At 43.1% G+C, this 23,556-nt stretch overlaps 2 long non-coding RNA genes across 2 annotated transcripts; both read left to right on the top strand.

Moving 5' to 3' along the window:
* Window positions 1-3,264: 3,264 nt before the first annotated feature.
* On the top strand, window positions 3,265-7,985 carry LOC120388781. Its single transcript, XR_005590650.1, has 4 exons — window positions 3,265-3,317; window positions 5,239-5,316; window positions 6,208-6,232; window positions 7,933-7,985. It is a non-coding gene; the product is annotated as an uncharacterized LOC120388781 (long non-coding RNA).
* A 3,042-nt stretch (window positions 7,986-11,027) lies between these two features.
* LOC120388782 lies at window positions 11,028-22,004 on the top strand. Its single transcript, XR_005590651.1, has 4 exons — window positions 11,028-11,100; window positions 13,364-13,395; window positions 19,431-19,560; window positions 21,868-22,004. It is a non-coding gene; the product is annotated as an uncharacterized LOC120388782 (long non-coding RNA).
* Window positions 22,005-23,556: the final 1,552 nt, after the last annotated feature.

The following is a 23,556-nucleotide window of genomic DNA, read 5'->3' on the forward strand; positions in this document are numbered from 1 at the left end:
TTGTAGCACTTCAAACAGGACAGTGAATGTTATTGGGAAACTGAGGCATGGAGAGGGGAAGGGAGTTGCTAAAGATCATAAATCAGGTTGGTGGCAAAGCCAAGGTTGGAATCCAGGTCTGCTAATTCCTGGAGCTCACCACTACCACGTGGGAGGCTCTTGAGTGGCTATGACATCTAGTTCTGAGCAGGGCCAGATTTACACTTTACATGCCCCTATGAATTCTAGTGCTGAGGGAACTGAGCTGGTCAAAGATTTTTCATTTAAATGTTTTTTTGACAGAAAATGACATTTCCATCTAAACTGAAACATTTCAAAATGTGTCACATTTGATGAAAATTCCTGTAGAAAAAAAAATTAAATGAGTTTTGTTTGTTTTGAAATGTAAAGATCTGATTGAAACTCAGAATTACCAGTTCATGGGATTTCAACATTCTGAAATGTCTTTTTCTTTTCCATTTGAATCAAAACCAAAAAAAAAAAATCATAATTTCATTTTAGATTTTTAGAGTTTCATTCAAACTCTTTCATTGTGACACAGACAGGAGACACTTTATCTAAAAAAGAAGAAAAGCTGTTCCAATCAGTACTAAGTAGCAGTTGCCCTTAATAAGAACATAAGAATGGCCATACTGTGTGAGACCAAAGGTCCATCTAGCCCAGTATCCTGTCTTCCAACAGTGGCCAATGCCAGATGCCCAGAGGGAGTGAACCTAGCAGGTAATGATCAAGTGATTTCTCTTCTGCCGTCCATCTCCATCCTCTGACGAACAGAGGCTAGGGACACCATTCCTTACCCATCCTGGCTCATAGTCATTAATGGACTTAACCTCCATGAATTTATCCAGTTCTCTTTTAAACCCTTTTATAGTCCTAGCCTTCACAATCTCCTCAGGCAAGGAGTTCCACAGGTTGACTTTGCATTGAGTGAAGAACTTCCTTTTATTGGTTTTAAACCTTCTGCCCATTAATTTCATTTGGTGGCCCCTAGTTCTTATATTATGGGAACAAGTAAATAACTTTTCCTTATTCACTTTCTCCACACCACTCATGATTTTATATACCTCTATCATATCCCCCCTTAGTCTTCTCTTTTCCAAGCTGAAAAGTTCCAGCCTTTTTAATCTCTCCTCACATGGGACCTGTTCCAAACCCCTAATAATTTTAATTGCCCTTTTCTGAACCTTTTCTAATGCCAGTATATCTTTTTTGAGATGAGGGGACAACATCTGTACACAGTATTCAAGATGTGGGCATACCATGGGTTTATATATAGGCAATAAGATGTTCTCTGTCTTATTCTCTATCTCTTTTTTAATGATTCCTAACATCCTGTTTGCTTTTTTGACTGCCACTGAATACTGCATGGATGTCTTCAGAGAACTATCCCGATTAAGATCAAGATCTTTTTCCTGATTAATTGTAGCAAAACTATTCCCCATCATATTGTATGTATAGTTGGGGTTATTTTTTCCAATGTGCATTATTTTACATTTATCCACATTAAATTTCATTTGCCATTTTGTTGCCTAATCACTTAGTTTTGTGAGATCTTTTTGATGTTTTTCACAGTCTGCTTTGGTCTTAACTATCTTGAGCAGTTTAGTGTCATCTGCAAACTTTGCCACTTCACTGTTTACCCCTTTCTTCAGATCATTTATGAATAAGTTGAATAGGATTGGTCCTAGGACTGACCCTTGGGAACACCACTAGTTACCCCTCTCCATTCTGAAAATTTAATGATTTTAGAATAAAATAAAAATAATACAATTTTTCAACAATTATCTTGTCATATAATGACTTGTCAGTAGAAATAGGAGTAGTGCAAAATGTCATGTAATTATGTAAAAATAATATAAAAATGAAACAAAATAAAATAAATTCCAAAACAAAGTCTTGATACTCCAAAATGAAATTTCAAAAATCTGAAACAAAATTTCAAAATTCCAACACAAGCCTTTCTCAAATCCAAAATGTTCAGAATTTCCAGTTTATAGGAATTTTTTAAAATCCCTTTTTCGACATAGGAGCAAAAAAGAAATTTCAAAATGTCCAAATCTCATGAGTAGGTAATTCAGAGTTTCCGTGCACTGTATGAGTAGTAGTAGATTAGGATGAAAGGATTAGATTTTTATCAGTAAATGTCAGTAAATGTTGATTTCACCATATACACACACGCAAATAGATTAAATAAATATTTTCATTGATAATGTCAAAATTTACATAGATAAAGTAGGAAAAATGCTCCTTCAGAACTTCTTAGAGTTTGATTGAAGCATATTTACTGTATATATTGTGATACAGCATGGCCAGAAGACAGCAGGAGAGAGTTAGAAGGGAGCCTTATTCCCTGTAAGGGAAAGAAAGTTTGCTATAGATTAACTAGAGCACCTGAAGCCAATTAGAGCACCTGCAGTGAGTTACATGATAAAAACCCCCTGCTTCAATCAGACAGTGTGGGAGTAGGAGCAGAAAGGATTGGTGCTGGAGCAGAGAACAGTTTGAAGGGAAGCAGAGGACAGTTTGGAGAAGTGCTACGGTGGGCTAAGAAGTCCTAGACCCTAGGTAAGGGGCACCTGGCTTGTGCAGAGGGAGGGCAGGAAGCCCCCCACAAGCTGAAGGGCAGGAGAGGGAAGTAGCCCAGGGGAAGGAACCATCAGTTCAAGTGCTTCACCACTATTCTCAGGGCCCATGGGGTGGGACCTGGAGTAGAGGGCGGGCCCAGGTCCCTCCCTTTCCACTCCCTTCCTCCAGGACACTAGTGGGGCAATTAATATTCCAATTTAGGGGCAAGAACTGGTGTCCTGAACCACCCCCCAAAGAACAGAAAGCGTGAGACCCATCACAATAGTGCTGGCAATTTGCCACAATATGTTGACAATTTGTGTTTTAATGGTATAAAGCTTTAACTTTTTGAATATCAGTATTTATGTCTGATCTTTCCCCATAATTTCTTGTAACAGTGAAAATTTAAATGGTAACAATAGAAATAAATGCTTAACACCCATAATTTGGTGCAACTGTGAAAATGTAAATGGATAACTATAAAAATGCTTCAAAGTAAATATTGATATTGTTGGATGAAATTATTTAAAAAAAATCAGATTCTGCCAAGCCTAACTATGAGGGTCTCTTTACATTTCAGACCAATGATTTGTTACTCTCTTCCCCAACATGGAAAACAAGCGACTGCTTCAGTGTTAGCATATCTAAGAGGATTTCCTGCTTTTGCTTTAACACTTTCTGCTCTTGTAATTTTTGAACAGATAAAACCTCCAATTCCAGCAGTCGTGATCCAGAGACGACCTCTCCCCATGGTAAATCATGTTATTCACTCATGATTTAGGACACTTCTCCAGTGCCCCCTAGGATGTGAATTCCAGAAAAGCAGAGCTCCTTCCTGTAGGGGCTGTTATTTTTTCCTCTCACTCACCTCCCATCTTCTTGAAGAGTATACATACAGGACATCCATTGAATGGGCTGCATTCAGTTAGCCTGGTGCAATGGGGTATAAATCACCACCACCGCCATTCCCACAGTGAGACTGTTCCCCGGCAGGATTCACCTCAAGGGAGGGCAGATGGTGTTTACCCAACCCCCAGCTTCCACCAGAGTGCTCCATGTTAAATCTGCTAGCGGGAGCTCTAAGGGGAGGGCTTGAGTTAAAGCCTTCCTGGATCACTCTGAACCAGAAAAAAGGACCTTGTGGCCAATTTGGGCTGCCACAGCATCTGTCCCCAGCAGAGTTTCCAGTGCTAGAACCTCCAGCCAGATCTGTTCTGGTACAGAACTGGGCCCAGAATATGCATAGATAATCTTCCAATGAAGAGACACCTGGATGACACTGCTACTGAATTGGTTCTGTCCACTCAACAGGGGGCAGGCAAGGCACTCACACTCCAGTCATCAGCTTCTGAACTCTCCTTAGGCCTCCCACCTGACTTTGCCAGGTTACAATGTAAATGTCCACCTGTACTAAGTGCCTGTGTCATGAATATAAAGGGAAGGTGACCACCTTTCTGTATACAGTGCTATGGGATCCGTCCTGTACCAATTGGTGAGGATATTATTCTCAAGTCTCCCCAGGAAAGGGATGTAGGGGCTTGGGGATTATTCTTAAGCCTGCCCAGAAAAGGGGGTATAGGGTCTTGGGGGGATATTTGGGGAAGGTAGGGCTCCAAGTGGCCCTCCCTAGATGTTTGTTTAAATCACTTGGTGATGGCAGCATTACTAATCCAAGGTACAAAAGAGAAATTGTGCTTTGGGAAGTTTTTAACCTAAGATGGTAGAAATAAGTTTAGGGGGTCTTCATGTGGGTCCCCACATCTGTACCCTAAAGTTCAGTGGGGAGGGAACCCTGACAGCCTGTCAGAAAAAGTACCAGATGTAGTAGCAGCTGTATCTTGAGTTATCTCCTTGCTCTTTGCAGACTGGGTTGAAACCAACAATAAATCACTGGCCTCCTGGTACTGCTGATGGAAAGGTCAAAGTTTAATCTGGGCTGTTGTTTTTTTGTTTTCTGTCCCCGGCAGCGCATAGTGAGTGTCCCATATTTCAGGATATTTGCAAATGGGAACATGAAAACAAATAGAGCTGGTTGAAACAAAACAAAACAAAAATACAGAACAATTTTTAATTGAAAAATTCTGATTTGTCAAAATCAGAATGTTTTATGGGAAAGTATCAGTTCTGATGACATTTTGAAGGGAAAACGTCCAGATTAATCATTTTGACTTTCACTTTATATTAATGTTATGAACATTATAGTATAAATATATATACATATTGATTTTAACATATTTTATTTATATGATTTGTATTTAATATTATACTGAATATATTACAATGATTCAACCTATCTTTTACCTTAACAAAAACAATATCATTTAACATTATCAAAGCAAAATATTTCAGTAGTTTAGAATCAATATTTTTAGCAATTTTCTTTTTGCAGGAAATTTAAAATTTGTGGCTTTTTGTTCCATTCTGGAATGAAAATAAATTTTGAAATGTTAGAATTTCCCACAGAATGAAATTCTGGTGTCTGAGTCACTCTAAAAATTCATTCTATCATTCAGTGAGTGGCCTGTGACAGACATCTCTATAATATTAGATACTTATTTTTGGTCTAGCTGTTGAGGGGCCAGCCATCTTCAATGTATTCTAGATTCTCTTTCCTTTTATTTCTGTCTAATATTATTGTTTTCTGTAAATAGTCATGTTGCTTTGGTTTTCTAGGACTGCAAATGATACTTGGAATTACAATTCCTACCACCTTGGGTCTGTGCTTGGTTCTGTATCTAGTAATAACGAAAGGTATGTAAACACCTACACCTGTTAGAAGGTAGATAAGACAAACTTCAGAAGAAATCCCCAGATTCCATAATGTTCTGAATCAGGGAGCCAGGATAAAATCACTGTTAGATGTTTGCAGGACTTTTCTTTTAGAGAAGGGCCAAAATCAAAACTTCAGATGTGAATCCAGCCCAAATTCAGGGGTTTATGATTTGAATCCTATAATATTCTGGCATCATTGGCCTGAAAATTCCACCTGTTAGCAGGTGAAGATTCTGCTACAAAACATCAATGCATCTTTCTGATTCACTGTTGCAAAGGGCTTTTTACCCCACCTAGATGGAACAGAAGTGTGAGTGGCTCTAGAAAGAGATGATATAGGGTGTGAACTGAGCAGTCCTTGTGGAGGAGCCCTGAGAGCAGAAAGGTTAAGGGAGGAGGTTTGGGCTGGATTTTGTTTATCACATGAATAAAGCTGAATGCCAGGAAGGGGTTACATTCTGGCCAACTGCAATCAGCATGAACTGTAGCTTTGAGGTGAAGTAACTTGATTGCAAATTGCCAGTTTGGAATCTGTCCCTACAGCTTTGATTTGTGGAAAGAGCCTAACCCAGAAGGGGATCTGTCTCTGATTTGGCCTGGAAATCAGAAATTTCACAAGCCCAATTTCTTTTGTGAAATTTGTGACATTTTGGACTAAATTCTTATGAGAGCAACTGGTGAAACTCACACTGATATCTGGAGTGACCTGAAACTTGCACCCACAGCCCTAGCCTAAATCCAGATGAGGTCAGAACCCTAGACTCTGCCTCCTTACCCCATACCTGGTTTGCTTTATATTCCCTTTTTTCTTTACTAATGTTGTAGCGAGTCATTTAGACCATTTCACCAACACTTTCTCTGCCTTTTCAGCTGCATGTCACCGTAAAAACCAAAGGTAAGAGGATACTATCTCTTAACACATCCGACAGTAGCTACAAGAATATAGTATTTGATTTAGAATTACCCTGCCCTAAAGATGAAGGTGCTGTTTCATGCAAACACTGATTATGACTGAAAAACAAAGAAGATAGGTTATGACTCAAATCACGGATTAACCCCACTGGAAATCTGGTAGCCATGATAAATGAATCCCTCTGTGAAGGTCCTTTCCCAGCTAGAGCAACCTCAGAAATAGTGGTCTTTGCTCATGTAGCTCTGTGCTAGTGAGAGGCAGTGTTGCCTTGTGGATAGCACACTAGTCTGGGACTTAGACGCTGTGGGGTCTGTTCCTAGTTCTGCTGCTGAGTGACTATGGGTGAGTCATTTCCCCTCTACATGCCTTAGTTTCCCCATCTATACAATGGGGATAATGATGCTGTCTTACTTTGTAAAGCGCTTTGAGATCTACTGAAGAAAAGCACTTTATAAGCACTAGGTGCTATTAGCTGTTTGGGAAGCTGGCCTTAAAATTTTGAGGGTTTCCAGAAGATACATGAACACAAAATCTGCCTGTGGAAGGCAGTTCATTTTCAGTCCCATTGGTAATTGAGGCAAAATAAGGCCTTACATCTTGTGTCGTGGTCAGGGCCGGTGCAAGGATGTTTCGCTCCCTAGGCGAAACTTCCACCTTGCGCCCTCCCCCCCCCGCACCCCCACCCTGAGGCACCCCCCCTTGTGGCAGCTCCCCTCCTCTGTCCTGAGGTGCCCTCCTTGCGGCTGCTCCCCCCCCGCCCTGAGGCACCCCCCTGCCCCAGCTCACCCCTGCTCCGTGCACGAGCACGCCATCGCTGCTTCACTTCTCCTGCCTCACAGGCTTGCGGTGCCTAAGCTGATTGGTGCCGCAAGCCTGGGAGGCGGGAGAAGTGAAGCAGCCACGGCGTGCTCAGGGAGGAGGTAGGGCAGGGGTGAGCTGAGGCGAGGAGTTCCCCTGCATGCCCCCCCCTCTTACTTGCTGCAGGTGGCCCTCCCCGCGCTCCCCTGCCCCAGCTCCCTCAGCCTAAATGCCAGCGGTGACTGCCGAAGAAAATGGCACCCCCCCAAATACTATTGGCCTAGGTGACCGCCTATGTCTCCTAAATGGTTGCACCGGCCCTGGTCATGGTCCAGCTGCTGGAAGGGACGACTGGGTTTGACCTACTATGTGTGGCCACAAACAAGGCCCAGTCAGTTACTGTTTTTTGCATGTTCTTAAATCCACCGCTGAAGATTTTAAAGACAAACAGGCCCAGGCCTCAAAATTCAGACCCGGGTCATCCGAAATACTGGATGTGTTTGGATCCAGAGTCTTGCTTCGATCTATTAAAAAGATATGAGTTGTTTGTGAAACTGAGGTCCAGCCCTGGATTTGGATTCGAGCTCCATCCTCCACCAAAGATCAGAGGCATATGAACATACCATGGTCACCAGTACGGTTTGCGCCCTGCAATGCCAGTGGAATAATCCTCTCCATTTGAGCTAAAGGAAAAACCATTATCTTAAGTAGTAAGCTGTTGTAAGTGCTGAAAGCAGCCATTAGAGGGAGACATAATCATATTCGCTAAGGCAGAGCATCACATAGGTGGACGGGATGTTAGCCCAGGCCTTTTTTGTTTGAACACAGTAAATACAGGTGACATTCCACATTCACTCGTGTAGCTTTTCTTTCATTTTCTATAGGGAACAAAATGCAAAGGAGAGCACAGACGAAACTGCAGCAGGGAAACTTATTGGTATGAAGTTCAAACATATTATTACCTTACCCAGGTGACCTATTGATTCACCTAGCATATTTGTCTTTTCAAGGCAAAGCATGGGGAAAATGAGGACAGTATGTTAATTAATTCTCAGGCCCAGGACACTGTAATATCAGCCTGCAGTATAAACTCTTTTTCTCATCATCAACACATTTCTAACTACAGATCAGAGGATGATTATATTCTGTGAGTCACAGTATGATGTAACTTTAGGAGCAGTGGCTGGAGGCTGGGATTTCTGCTGAAAAGCGGGTGGCACAATAGCTCATTACCTAGGCCTATTCTGTTCCATTACAATGAGTCATAGATTCATAGATTCCAAGGCCAGAAGGGACCATTGTGATCATCTAGTCTGCCCTCCTGTATAAGACAAGCCAGAGAACTTCCCTGAAATAATTCCTAGAGAGGATCATTTAGGAAAAAACTTCCAATCTTGATTTTAAAATTGCTGGTGATGGAGAATCCACCATGACCCAAATCCAAATCCATGATCCCAGGTTCCATTTTTCGTGAAATGGATGCCCTCCTAATAAAGATCCCAAAGTCACCCCAAATCATTTCTCCCATACATGTGCTTCAAATGATAGATTTATTGTTTGAATTGCTATTTATTCCTCTCAGAGCTCAAGTACTGAAAAGCAGTTTTTAGAAATATCATCCCCATGATGTCTGAATCCTTCAGCACTACTCACACCTATAACAGGGATTGAAGAGATGTTTAAAATTCACATGCAATTTGACCTGAACAATTACTAATAAAAATGGCTATAAATGCAGTATGTATTTTTCAGATGCATCATCTGCTGGATGTTCCAATTACACAGTAAGTAAAAAGAGACGACTAAGGGGGAAGAGGCTAGAGGCCTATAAAATCATGAATGGTGTGGGAAAAGAGAATTGAGAAGTGTTATTTACCCTTCCACATAATACAAAAACCAGAGATCACCTGATGATATTGATAGGAAGCAGGTTTAATACAAACAAGAAGTACTTTTTCACACAATGCACACCTAACCTGTGGATGTTGTGGTGGCCAAAAATGTAACTGGGTTAAAAAAAGAACTTGATAAGTTCATGAAGGATGGGTCCATTAATGGCTATTAACCAAGATGGTCAAGGATGCAGGCACATGCTTGGGGCGACCCTAAATCTTTGCTAGAAGCCAGAGGACAAGAAAAGGGTGGAGCTCTCCAAAAATGCCCTGTTATGTACACTCCCCCTGAAGGTCTGATACTAGCCACCATCCAATACAGGACACTGAGCTAGATGGACCCTTGGTCTGACCCAGGATGGTAGTACTTATGTTCTTCTCCCATAATAGCCTCTGGTAAGAATCTTCAGGATTTGGGGTTGGTTCTGGAGCTCATTTTGTCATTAACGTCCCCTAAAAACTAACTAAATAACTAACCAAAAAAACCAAACCAAAACAAAAAGAATAATGTGGAGGATATCACAGTCGTTTGCTCCTCCCACAGGTTTATGATCACAATACAAACTTGCATTCTCAGTTCAATGACTTTACCTGCCTAAGAGAGACAAGCTGGGTGAGCTAATACAGCTACAACACTGCAAATGTTTACCTGCCTAAAATAATCCTGCTCCCATTGAAACAAAAATGCCAACAGGCTTCAGAGTTACAGGACCTTAAGCTAAATGTTGTGTCTGGCTAATGTCTAATTTAGAGGGGGGTTAATATCAGTGATTATGAAATTTTGGTGGGGAAGAAAGTTACTGAGTAAATTTTTGTTTATTAAAAGTCCTCGCCCCAATATCTGTTCCAACATATTAAAGACTTGGTGAGACCTAGCAAATATCCAATACCTCACCCCTTGCTTACACTACCTTAGTGCTAGTAAAAGAAAATCTTTTAAATTGGCCCCTTGTATAATTTCTGATTATGATTTGATTTAATCTCCATTGAAGTCAATGGAAAGACTCCCATTGACCTCAGTGGGCTATGGATGAGGCCTTTACACAGTGAGGTTAAGAAGCCCTTTCCCCATAGATTCAGTGGAGCAGGGTCTAGTGGCTACAGCAGAGGTGGGACCAGAGAGACAGAACTCCTGGGTTCTGTGGCCAGCTCTAAGAAGGGCATTTGCTCTAATGGTCAAAGAAGGGTGGACATGATCAAAATGTTTTGAGTTGGAAGCTTTTTCAATTTGCCATAAATAAATAAAAATGTTTTTGGTTCTAACCCAAAACTAAGTTATGTTTTGATTTTTCAGAATTACCACTGAAGTGAAAAATCCATTATTCACTTAACTCTGCTCCTGGGATCTGTTCCCAGCTCTGAGAGGGGCACAGTGTTTAATGGGAAAGCTGGGAACCAAGACTTGTGGGTTCTATCCCCAGCTCTGGGAGGGGAGTGGTATCCAGTGGTTAAAGCACTCTGGGAATTGAGTGGGGCCTAATGGGTAAGAGCAGAGAATCAGGACTCATGGGGTCTAGTGATTAGATCAGAAGGAGCAGGGTTCTACATGGAAATTTGGTCTAACAGCTACTACAGGGTTTGGGGATGTGTCCTATCTATGTCTCTGCTATTAAATTGCTACATGATATGGAACATCATTCATGTATTTTATAGTGTGTACAATAATATACTACAACATCTGATAAAAACCACAGGGATATTTGGACTTAATGAATTCTGGTTTGGATAAAGCTGTGAGATCACCAGACAGAAATTGCAACATACAGTAGAACTGGGCAAATACTTTAAAAAAATGATGAATGTGTCAGGGATTTGGTTCATTTTCACTATGTTCATGCCATTTTGTATCCCTGAATCTGACAGTTATTTATTAAACCAGTTTGGAAAGTCACCTGTTGTGAATGAATTATAATGATGAATTAGTTTTGTTCTCTCTGCAGAGCAGCTGGGTTCTGCCATTAAATCTCAGCTTTCTCAGAAAGACACCAGCCCCTTTGCTTCATGTTAATGTGCACATGTTTTATTTCCAGGGACCCCGGGGGCAAGACATGGATACAAAGACCTATGAATCTCTAAACAGCAGAGCACTGGAGATCTCTACTTATTCTACACTTCATCTGCAACAGAAGAGCGAACCTGCTGTCTCTGCATCTCAGCTCAGTAAGTGACCCACAGCCCTCTACACTGAAACCCTAGGCTGGGATTACCAAAGGAATGTAAGGGACAGAGGCCTATTTAGGCGTCGCTGTGTTCAGTGTCACAACACCCAACTGATTTCAGAGCCTATATCTCATCTTCACAAGGGATTCAGGCCCTGAAGAGTCGAAGTTCTATTGACAGGGGATGTAACTCCTGAAGATTCTTTACAAATTCCAGCCAGGTCACTTACACTCAGAATAGTCTCGTCTCCCAGCATCACTAACTTTGTCCAGTCACTGGTGACACTGGACCGTGTCTATTTCTTCCTGTCACATGGACACTGTGGTACAGATTGTCAGAGAGTGTGAATCAGCATAGTGCCATTGACTCCAGGGGAGGGGGTCTGATTTAACCATCTGGGGATCTGTCCCATTGATTCCAGTGGAGTGACACCGATTTATACCATCTGGGGTTTGGGCCCTATAACTTTACTTTGCATTTTCTGTAATTTCTGAAATCCCATCTGGCAGAGACATATTCCTCCCTCTCCTCTGTTTCCCTGGACTACAATCCAATATGCCTCTCCCAGCTTCAGTTGCTACTTCCCCTTGTTTAACGCTGGAATCATCAGGGTTGTCCTGTGACAGCACAGCTCTAGGGGCTGAGTGACATGCCCAGGCGAGGAAGCGATGGGACCTAAAGCAGCCTTTATTCCAAGGTGTGTTCTACCGGCATCCCAGGGAGAGGGCAGCCGCTATTTACCCTCCAGTGTGTGTGTGTGTGGGGGGGGGTGTCTAGGAAGTGGGCAGGACATAGTCCGGGAGTGGGTGGAGCTGTGGCACCTCAACCAGCACAGCTGAGCCAGAACACGTGGGGAAGAACCCTGCCCCAGCAATCACAGATTACTTCCCCACCCCCAGCAGAGGGAACCCACAAAGTAGAATGTGCCCTGTGCTCAGGGTTTGTGGCAAAGCCACAACAGAGCCATCTTTATTTTTATATCTGTCTCTTCCTGCTCTTGTTCTCCTCCTCATGGTGGCTCTGACCTCTTCTGAAATTACCCTTCTGCTCAGAAAAGAGACTCTGCCTGGGAAATTCTCAGCCTGGCACCTGCATCCAGTTCCTGCCTGCTTTGCTCTGCTGAGGCAGTACAAAGGGGTCAGAGCAGGGGCAAAGAATCTGTCCATGTCACTCTACGTCTGGGATGTAACAGAAGCTGATCTCACCTCACTTAGGCCTGGTCTACACTACGGGGGGGAGTCGAACTAAGGTACGCGACTTCAGCTACGCGAATAGCGTAGCTCAAGTCAAACTACCTTAGTTCGAATTTCCTACCTGTCCAGACGCCGCGGGATCGAACTCCACGGCTCCCCCGTCGACTCCGCCACCGCCGTTCGTGGTGGTGGAGTTCCGGAGTCGACGGGAGCGCGTTCGGAGTTCGAACTATCACGTCTAGATTAGACGCGATAGTTCGAACTCCGAGAAGTCGAACTCTCCGCGTCGACCTGGCGGGTAAGTATGGACCTACCCTTAGCCACCTTAAGATAGAGACATTCCCAGGCACAAGGCATTTTAAATGGAGGTAGATTGAGAGTGTCATCAGCGAGTCTGAATCTCCTTTAACCTACCCTGGTGTGACCCAGAGTAGCGTTATTGAAATCAATGTTTACCCCGGAACAAACGAGAGGGGAATCAGATCCACTGCCTGGCACTTAAATATAAAGTTTGGAAATGCACAGTCAAGGCATGCAAACAACCTTTACCCACCAACCTCCAGTTTCCCTGTGTTTGTTCTTTTCTCACGTACTTGGTAAGATGTTTTGGTCTTGGATCAAGGCCTTTTTCCAAGGGCTTTAAAAAGCCCATAGCCGATGAGATCACAACTGATTTCAGAATCAGATAAAGAGTCAGTTTTTCAAAGATCCCCTATGTGATTTAGGAGTTAATTCCCACTGAGAGTGAATGGGACTTAGGTGCCTAATTGACTTGGAAGCCTTTGAAAATTTGAGCCTTTATGATTTTGAATCTAGCAAAAATCAGACTTGAGGTACGAACCGATTCCAAGCAGCCCTGTCTATATTTACAGCACAGATGGGGGGTGTATTAGTCCACTTTCCATTTAAATGCTTAAAAAAATATTTAGAAATATGTCTTGCCTTTTATATCTGCTTGGCCACACTCACAATTAGCAGGGACTAAACAAACTTGTAAAGATGGGCCAATGTTTAACTTACAGGTGCCAGAGCTACTAAAATTGATTACAAATAAAGTATTCTTTTTCCAGATGCTTCATCTATTGGATGTTTCGATAAGATGGTAAGTACATAAGAATTAGGTCAGACTAATGGTCCATCTAGCCCAAAATCTTGTCTTCTGACAGTGGCCAGTGCCAGATGCTACAGAGAAAATGAACAGAATAGGGCAGTTGGAGGTTTATGAACATCTGGAATATGGGGTTGCATCCATCACCATCTTGGCTAATAGCCATTGATGGACCTATCCTCCAGGGACTTATCTAAATCTTTTCAGAACCCTTTATACTTTTGGCCTTCACAACATCCTCTGGAAAAGGTTGACTGTGGGCTGTGTGAAGAAAGCCTTCCTTTTGTTTGTTTTAAATTTGATGCCTATAAATTTCATCAGGTGATCCCTACTTTTTGTGTTACAAAAGGTAAATAACACTTCCCTATTCACTTTCTCCACAGCAGTCATGATTGTATAGATCTCTGTCCTATCCCCCCTTAGTCAACTCTTTTCTAAGCTGAACGGTACCAAATTTTTTAATCTCTCCTCATATGGAAGCTGTTCCATACCACTCATCATTTTTGTTGCCCTTCTCTGTACCTTTTCCAGCTGCTCCAGGAAATGCAAGTCTGCAAGGAAAAGGATGGAGAAAGGGTCACAGCGGTGTTGAGAACATCACACAAATGCGAGCATCACAACCCTGAGGGCAACTGCCAGAGTCTTAGCAACAGATTTTCATCCCCTTGCTCACATTGAGCAGTATTGTGATCTGCAACTAGCCCCTTGATTTCAGAGAGAGAATTCCTAGAGTAAAGTACAAAGAAACTGGCCCTTAATTACTACAAAAGAAGGCTGTGCTTCCACACAACCCAGCCAGGCCCTTGGCTGTATGAATTAGACACACTGCTCCCTTGGGAGGCAATTTCAAGGGGATGGGACTGGCTAAGCCCCTTATCCTAAGCCTCAGAGGTATTTAGGCTCTTGATTTCCATTCAGATCAATGGGACAATCTACTCTGGGAATTAGTTTGGGGCAGTTCTCTGGCCTGTGTTTATACAGGAGGCCAGACTGAGCACAATGGTCCTAGGACTTAGAATCTATGAATCTCATAAAATCATAGAAGATTAGAGTTGGAAGAGACCTCAGGAGGTCATCTAGTCCAACCCCCTGCTCAAAGCAGGATGAACCTCAACTAAATCATCCCAACCAAGGCTTTGTCAAGCCTGACCTTAAAAACCACTGAGGAAGGAGAATCCACCATCTCCCTGCATAACCCATTCCAGTGTTTCACAACCCTCTTAGTGAAAAAGTTTTCCCTAATATCCAACCTAAACCTCCTCCACTGCAACTTGAGACCATTTCTCCTTCTTCTGTCATCTGGTACCAATGAGAACAGTCTAGATCCATCCTCTTTGGAACCCACTTTCAGGTAGTTGAAAGCAGCTATCAAATCCCCCCTCATTCTTCTCTTCTGCAGTCTAAATGACCCCATTTCCCTCAGGTTATCCTCATAAGTCATGTGCCCCAGCCCCCTGATCATTTTTGTTGCCCTCTGCTGGACTCTTTCCAATTTGTTCACATCCCTTTTTAAGGGTGGGCTCAAAACTGGATGCAATACTCCAGATGTGGCCTCAACAATGCCAAATAGAGGGGAATAATATCAGGGTTGTAAGGGACCTGCTAAGGTCATCTAGTCCAACTCACTGCTCAAAGCAGGACTACTACCTCACTATTTTTTTTGCCACAGATCGCTAAATGGTTGCCTCAAGGATTGAGCTTATGAGCCTGGATTTAATAGGAAAATTGCTCAAACTACTGATCTATCCCTCCCACCTCAGGCACTTCCCTTGATCTGTTGGCAATGCTCTTATTAATGCAGCCCAATATGGCAATAGCCTTTTGGCAACAAGGGCACACTGTTGACTCATATCCAGGTTCTCATTCACTGTAATCCCCAAGTCTTTTTCTGCAGAACTGCTGCTTAGTTAGTCAGTTCCCAGCCTGTAGCCTAAACTGTTCAGGAGGGATAGGCAGGGCAGAAAAGGTGGGGGAGTTGCGTTGTACGTAAGAGAGCAGTATGACTGCTCAGAGCTCCAGTATGAAACTGCAGAAAAACCTGAGTGTCTCTGGATTAAATTTAGAAGTATGAACAACAAGGGTAATGTCGTGGTGGGAGTCTGCTACAGACCACCGGACCAGGGGGATGAGGTGGACGAGGCTTTCTTCCAGCAACTAACAGAAGTTGCTAGATCACAGGCCCTGGTTCTCATGGGTGACTTTGATCACCCCGATATCTGCTGGGAGAGCAATACAGCGGTGCACAGACAATCTAGGAAGTTTCTGGAAAGTGTAGGGGACAATTTCCTGGTGCAAGTGCTGGAGGAACCAACTAGGGGAAAAGCTCTTCTTGACCTGCTGCTCACAAACAGGGAAGAAATAGTAGAGGAAGCAATAGTGGATGGGAACCTGGGAGGCAGTGACCATGAGATGGTCGAGTTCAGGATCCTGACACAAGGAAAAAGGGAAAGCAGTAGAACAGAGACCCTGGACTTCAGAAAAGCAGACTTAGACTCCCTCAGGGAACTGATGGGCAAGGTCCCCTGGGAGAATAACATGACGGGGAAAGGAATCGAGGAAAGTTGGCTGTATTTCAAAGAAACCTTATTGAGGTTGCAGGAACAAACCATCCCGATGTGTAGGAAGAAAAGTAAATATGGCAGGCGACCAGCTTGGCTTAACAGTGAAATCCTTGCTCGTCTTAAACACAAAAGAACAGCTTACAAGAAGTGGAAGATTGGACAAATAACCAGGGAGGAGTATAAAAGTATTGTTCTGGCATGCAGTTGTGAAATCAGGAAGGCCAAATCACACTTGGAGTTGCAGCTAGCCGGAGATGTTAGGAGTAACAAGAAGGGTTTCTTTAGGTATGTTAGCAACAGGAAGAAAGTCAAGGAAAGTGTGGGCCCCTTGCTGAATGAGGGAGGGAACCTAGTGACAGAGGATGTGGAGAAAGCTAGTGTACTCAATGCTTTTTTTGCCTCTGTCTTCACAGACAAGGTCAGCTCCCAGACAGCTGCACTCTGCAGCACGGTATGGGGAGGAGGTGACCAGCTCTCTGTGGAGAAAGAAGTAGTTCGGGGCTATTTAGGAAAGCTGGACGAGCACAAGTCCATGGGGCCAGATGCGCTGCATCCGAGGGTGCTAAAGGAGTTGGCCGATGAGATTGCAGAGCCATTGGCCATTATCTTTGAAAAATCATGGCGATCGGGGGAGGTCCCGGATGACTGGAAAAAAGCTAATGTAATGCCCATCTTTAAAAAAGGGAAGAAGGAAGATCCAGGGAACTACAGGCCAGTCAGTCTCACCTCAGTCCCTGGAAAAATCATGGAACAGGTCCTCAAGGAATCAATCCTGAACCACTTCAAGGAAGGGAAAGTGATCAGGAACAGTCAGCATGGATTCACCAAGGGCAAGTCATGCCTGACTAACCTAATTGCCTTCTATGAAGAGATAACCGGCTCTGTGGATGAGGGGAAAGCAGTGGATGTACTATTTCTGGACTTTAGCAAAGTTTTTGATACAGTCTCCCACAGTATTCTTGCCAGCAAGTTAAAGAAGTATGGGCTGGATGAATGGACGTTAAGGTGGATAGAAAACTGGCTAGATGGTCGGGCTCAACGGGTAGTGATCAATGGTTCCATGTCTAGTTGGCAGCCGGTATCAAGTGGAGTGCCCCAAGGGTCGGTGCTGGGGCCGGTTTTATTCAATATCTTCATTAACGATCTGGAGGATGGTGTGGACTGCACCCTTAGCAAGTTTGCAGATGACACTAAACTGGGAGGAGTGGTTGATACGCTGGAGGGTAGGGCTAGGATACAATATTAATCCATTGTGGGCCAAAAGAAATATGATGAGGTTCAACAAGGACAAGTGCAGAGTCCTGCACTTAGGACGGAAGAATCCCATGCACTGCTACAGACTAGGGACCGAATGGCTGGGCAGCAGTTCTGCAGAAGAGGACCTAGGGGTTACGGTGGACGAAAAGCTGAATATGAGTCAACAGTGTGCCCTTGTTGCCAAGAAGGCTAATGGCATTTTGGGTTGTATAAGTAGGGGCATTTCCAGCAGATCGAGGGATGTGATCATTCCCCTCTACTCAGCACTGGTGAGGCCTCATTTGGAGTACTGTGTCCAGTTTTGGGCCCCACACTACAAGAAGGATGTGGATAAATTGGAGAGAGTCCAGCGGAGGGCAACAAAAATGATTAGGGGGCTGGAGCACATGACTTATGAGGAGAGGCTGAGGGAACTGGGATTGTTTAGTCTGCAGAAGAGAAGAATGAGGGGGGATTTGATAGCTGCTTTCAACTACCTGAAAGGGAGTTCCAAAGAGGATGGATCTAGACTGTTCTCAGTGGTAGAAGATGACAGAACAAGGAGTAATGGTCTCAAGTTGCAGAGGGGGAGGTTTAGGCTGGATATTAGGAAAAACTTTTTCACTAGTAGGGTGGTGAAGAACTGGAATGGGTTACCTAGGGAGGTAGTGGAATCTCCTTCCTTAGAGGTTTTTATGGTCAGGCTTGACAAAGCCCTGGCTGGGATGATTTAGTTGGGTTTGGTCCTGCTTTGAGCAGGGGGTTGGACTAGATGACCTCCTGAGGTCCCTTCCAACCCTGAGATTCTATGATGATTCTATGATGGGATTCTTCTGTCCTAAGTGCAGAACTCTGCACTTGTCCTTGTTGAACCTCATCAGATTTCTTTTAGCCCAATCCTTCAATTTGTCTAGGTTATTCTGCACCCTAGCCCTACCCTCCCACATATCTACCTCTTCCCTAAGGTTAGTATCATCTGCGAATTTGCTGAGGGTGAAATCCATCCCATCATCCTGATCATTAATAAAGATGGTGAACAAAACCGGCCCCAGGACCGACCCCTTGATACCAACTGCCAACTAGACATCGAGCCGTTGATCACTACCCGTTGAGCCTGACAATCTAGCCAGCTTTCTAGGCACCTAATAGTTAATTTATCCAATCAGTACTTTTTAAACTTGCTGGCAAGAATACTGTGGGAGACTGTATCAGAATATTTGCTAAAATCAAGAGATATCATATCCACTCCTTTCCCCATCTTTGAAAATACTTTTGATGATTGGGGCCTAATGCCCTTCAGTGCCTGTGAAAGTCCCTCCGTCCATGTTTTGTCTGTCTCATCTTTAGGTTAGAGCATTTCTAATATTGGGAGGATAATACTGGGGATATTTGTGTTTATATAAAAATTAAAATCCAGTTTATTAAAATCCCTCCTCCAATAGCTGTTCCATTATTGTAGAACTTTGAGGAGTTTAAAACCTAGCATAGCTCCACCACCCACTTCACCCCTATCTATGATAGTTTAGTCATAAAACATTATTGTAAAAAAATAGCCCCTGACTGTACTTTGTTTAGAATGTCTTTAGCACAGGGACTGTCTTTTCTGTTCTGTGTTTGTACCACGCCTAGCACTACATGGCGCAATATGTGACTTTGCAGTGTAAGCTCTTTGAAATAGGGACTTTCCTACCCTTATTATCTGAAGTCATGGGGGACTGGGAGTCAGAACCCCAGGGGTCTGATCCTGGCTCAGGGTGGGGAGTGCAGTCCAGGGGTTAGAACAAGGATGTCTAGGAAACAGGACTCCTGGGTTCTGTTTCTTGCTCTGATTGGGTGGCTGTGATCTTGGGGTAAGCACAAGGTGCAGGGGGAGTCAGGACTCTTGGTTTTAATCTCAGTGCAGGAAAGTGAGTTAGAGCAGAAGTTTAGATTTTGGAGATTAATTTGCTGCATAGCCTGGGACATACCACTAGTTTTAAAGTGTCTCTACTAGTGACAAGTCTTCAGAAGCTGCATGAACTATGATGTGCATGATGTGCTCTGGGATCCTCAGATATACATACGCAGCAAGTGTTATTCCAATGTATGGCATTCACCTATGGCTCATATTACTTATTATCAATTTCCAAAGGGCTGCTTGACTGTGTCTCTAACCGTCAGCTTTCAAACTGGTTCTCAGAAGGAGAGCAGCCCTGGTTGCTTTCTGTTAACATGTGCGTATTCTGTTTAAAGGAACCAGCAGACAAAGAAGTGGCAGGTGAGGGGTATGAAATGTTAAACCCCAAGTCAGTGCAGAATGTGCTTTATTCTACACTTCATCGCGAACAGTGAGATGCCGCTATTTTATCCCCTTCTGAGCTCGGTGAGTGAGTCACTCCCTTCTGGAAAGAAGCTTCCTCAGCAAATCCTATTGACGCTAGAGCTTTCTCTAGGCTGAATTTCCCCCTCCTGGCCAAAGCTTGAGAAATTGAGTTTTGCATGAGTCAGGGCAGGGATGGAGGGCAGGAGCAAGGGGGGCATTTGAGGAATGAGGATTATTTCAGTTACATTCAGCTCTGTCGCATTCCCTGAACAATTCTCCTCCGCTCCAATGAGTCTCCTTCCAGAGAACAGCTGCACATTCGGGTTCCTGTCTAACATTCCAATACACAGTTGTAACCATACTAGTCCCTGCCTGGCACCTGGTCTAATCACTTACAGCCAGTGCTTAGTGGGCGTAAGTTGTAGTGAAACATTCCCAGTGAAAAGGGGATGTGGGCCAGGGCATCTCCTTGGGGGCAGGGCACTGCAGCCAGTCAACACTTTTTTGCTACAAAATGTTTGTGTCAAAAAATGGAGGGAAAAAACTCTCTGAAATTTTCTTTTTTATGACAGTTTGTGGGGGTATTGTTCAAAACTTTGTCTTTTTTCAGTTTTCTGTTTTTTAGTTAAAACCAACATTTTTCTGCAGAGAAGAAAAAGAAACATTTCCCAGCCAGCACTATGTGACAGTCAAGTGTAAGTTAGAGCAGCCCTAAGGATGCTCTGATTTATGCCTGTTAGAGATCCACAGTCTCTATGTTACACCACAGCTTTTAAACAGTCCCTTGGACGAATCCCTTCAGTGTTCCAGGCCCTCCATTGGTCCCGTTTTTCCTTCAAGGTAGGTCACACAGCCTCACTACCTGTGAGCCTGAGCCCCTGGGCTCTAGCACTCCTGTTTCACACCATGAGCTCTGCCCAGCGAGTCCAACTGAGATAGATTCCTGGCCCTGATATACACTCCTGGGACTAAAGCACCTCAGCAGTGTTTGCAGAGCAGTGATTTTTACTCATCTGGATCATCACATTGGAAGTCTTTAGGCTAGCACACAGTCCATCTGGCCAAACCAGTGCCATCCGCCAGTCAAGCTGCTATGGACTCCATTTCAGGCTCTGTCTCTGTTTCTTTTTCAATCCGAGATGAGAGCCCTGTCTCTCTCCCATGAGCAGAACTTAGCCCCGTGACTGGACACTTTTCCCTTTGTTCCCAAGCTGGGGCCATTGCTCTATTTTCCTGCCAAGAGCTGGGAGAAAACCACCCTCCTCTGGGTTGCTAGGTGTGAATGTTCTGATCATTGGGGGGTTCCCATTGTCTTTTTCAGATTATCCACAGATATGGGTCGGTTTCAGCAGGTTCCAACCAGTTTTTTAACAATCCATTCATTCTGCCCCACACAGCAGTGTGACACACACATCTCATGTCTCATGTTTTGCCCCACAGGACAGACGTAACCCTTTATTCCACACTGGATAGCAATACAAAATACAGAGGGAAACTGAGGCATACATAGGATTCTTGAAAATATTATAGAAAATTCCCACTTCATCACAGTGCCAGTGCCTAAGTTAGCCATTGATTGGCCCCAGGGTCATGAAGCATAAAGATACTTTACAGGCACCTTTCCACACCCTTTTCACCCTGTGCCAAGCACAGCTTAGTGTGAGCAGAGAATCAGACTAATTGAATTCTCTTTGATTGTGTTAACAATCCGTCTGGGTTCGCTTTTCACTAACATAGTAGAGAATCCATTTAGAGTGGGACTTCCAAAGGACTTTAGGGGAGTTCCGTGTGAAATTCAATGGCATTTGGGCACTTAAATTCTTTAAACTCTTTTGAAAATCCCAACCTTCCTGTTTGCAAAACCAGAGAATTTTCAGCTACTGTCAGGGAATGGCACAGAATTTTTTTTTGAATCAGTGCAAGTATTTGAACCATAAATTTTATTTAAAAAAATACCACTTGTTTCGGCCTTAGATTACAAAACTCTTAAACATGTGCTTGGATTTAAGCACATGGATAGTCACATTAAAGTTAATGGGATTACATATAGGCTTAACTTTAAGAGCTTTACTGAACTGGGGTCCCGATCAGGGAACAGAAACAATACTGTGTGACCTATGTGTCCAATCAACATGAACCAACACAGCTGAAATTTCAAATATCTGAAATCTGTGAGCAGGTCATTCCTTTGTTTTAATTTTTCTTCCAACTCTGCAAACTCAGCCTGGGATCTGAAAGTCTGTCCAGCATACCTCAAGTTGATGCCTCATCACCAATAATAAACTGCCTGCGATATCTGTGTAGGCTTCTTTATGAGATGAATGAATCTGGCATTGTGTTGGCTGATTCCCTCTGATTTCCCCACAGATCCTTAAATGTCCTTAAATGAAGAGTTTGGAGGAAAAGTGTTTCAGAGATTGAGTTCAGTATGTGGGCCCCTGAACCACAGGAAAGAAGACACAGAGATGATGGAGAAATGTTTAAGAAATTTGAAAATATACAGAACAGGGGCGGCTCCAGGCACCAGCACGCCTAGCATGTGCCTGGGGCGGCAAGCCATTGGGGGTGCTCTTCCAGTCGCCGCAAGGGCGGCAGGCGGGTTGCCTTCGGTGGCATGCCTGCGGATGGTCTGCTGGTCCCGTGGCTTCGGTGGACCTCTCATAGGCGGGCCGCCGAATCTGCGGGACCGGGGACCTCCCGCAGGCAAGTCGCTAAAGACAGCCTGCCTGCTGTGCTTGGGGCGGCAAAATACCTAGAGCCGCCCCGATACAGAACAACAGAACTTGTCCATTTGCTGATTGAATGGAGAAATAAAGATTGACACAGATTTAACCTGTCTTATTTCTTAAATGGCAGTTAGACTCCAGACCTATGTGGAAAGGACATGTGTGGTTCATATGGATAGCTAATGTAATTAAAAAAAATCTATGGTATGTCTATATGGATTATATTTAGCATACGAAAAGAATACTATCATTTCATTTGATATAATATGTTAATCCAATATATAAAACATATGTAATCTACATGTTAATGTAACAAATGTCTTTGCTTCATAGACTAATAGGATTGCCAGACCAGATCAGACCAGGGGTTAGAAATTTTAGAAAAACCTGTTTCCCCCCCACCAAAAAACATTTCAAACAAAAAATGTTGATCTGAAATTTTTCATTTGAAATATTTCATGGAAAATTTTCAACATTAAACAACATAAAATTTTCATTTCAAATCAAACAGAAATACTTGTTTCAATTCATCTTGAATATTTTTTAAATTTGTTTTCAATCAGAAGTTTCATTTCATTTCGGTCTCCACACCCTGCAAAGTTTTCAAAATTTTGAATTTTTATTTTTTCCTTTCTCCATTTTACCGCAACAAAATGCTTCCCATGGTTGCTTCCCGCCCCCACCTTTTTTTTCTATTTTTTTTCCTTTTTCCACTCTTAGGTTTTCAAAATATCTCCAGCTTTCAAAAAGTTACAGAAGCAAAAGACAAAATGAAACTCCATGACTCTACCACGTAACTTTTCCAAAGTTAGAGAAATTTGAAAAGTTAGAGTGGTGAACAAAAGGAAAAACTATGGTGAGAGGGGAGAGGAACTAGATGTCATTCATTCTGTTTATTCAGTTGCTAAAAAGGGAGAAGAAAAAATTTCTAAACTCTAAAAAATGTCTAAACATGCATCTGATGAAGTGGGCATTCACCCACGAAAGCTTATCCTCCAAAACGTCTGTTAGTCTTAAAGGTGCCACAGGAATCTTTATTGCTTCTAAACTCTGAAATCTCAAAAATTGTTCAGCTTTCAAAAACTGAAACAAAAACAAAATTTCAATTAAAAAGTAAATGAAGCAAAAACGTTTGCAGTTAAGATGTTGGCAAAGAATTTCAGCAAAAATAACTGAGTGACAGGACAATATTAATCCATTGTGGGACACTTACAGGACTCATCATATATGATATGTAGGAGAATGATCCTGGGTAATTACACATATAGATATTATTTAGACCAGGTGCCTGCCTGTAGAAGATGACAATGTTTGATGCTGCAAACACACC

This window comes from Mauremys reevesii, linkage group 22, assembly GCF_016161935.1.
Source record: "Mauremys reevesii isolate NIE-2019 linkage group 22, ASM1616193v1, whole genome shotgun sequence".
NCBI lineage: Eukaryota > Metazoa > Chordata > Testudines > Geoemydidae > Mauremys > Mauremys reevesii.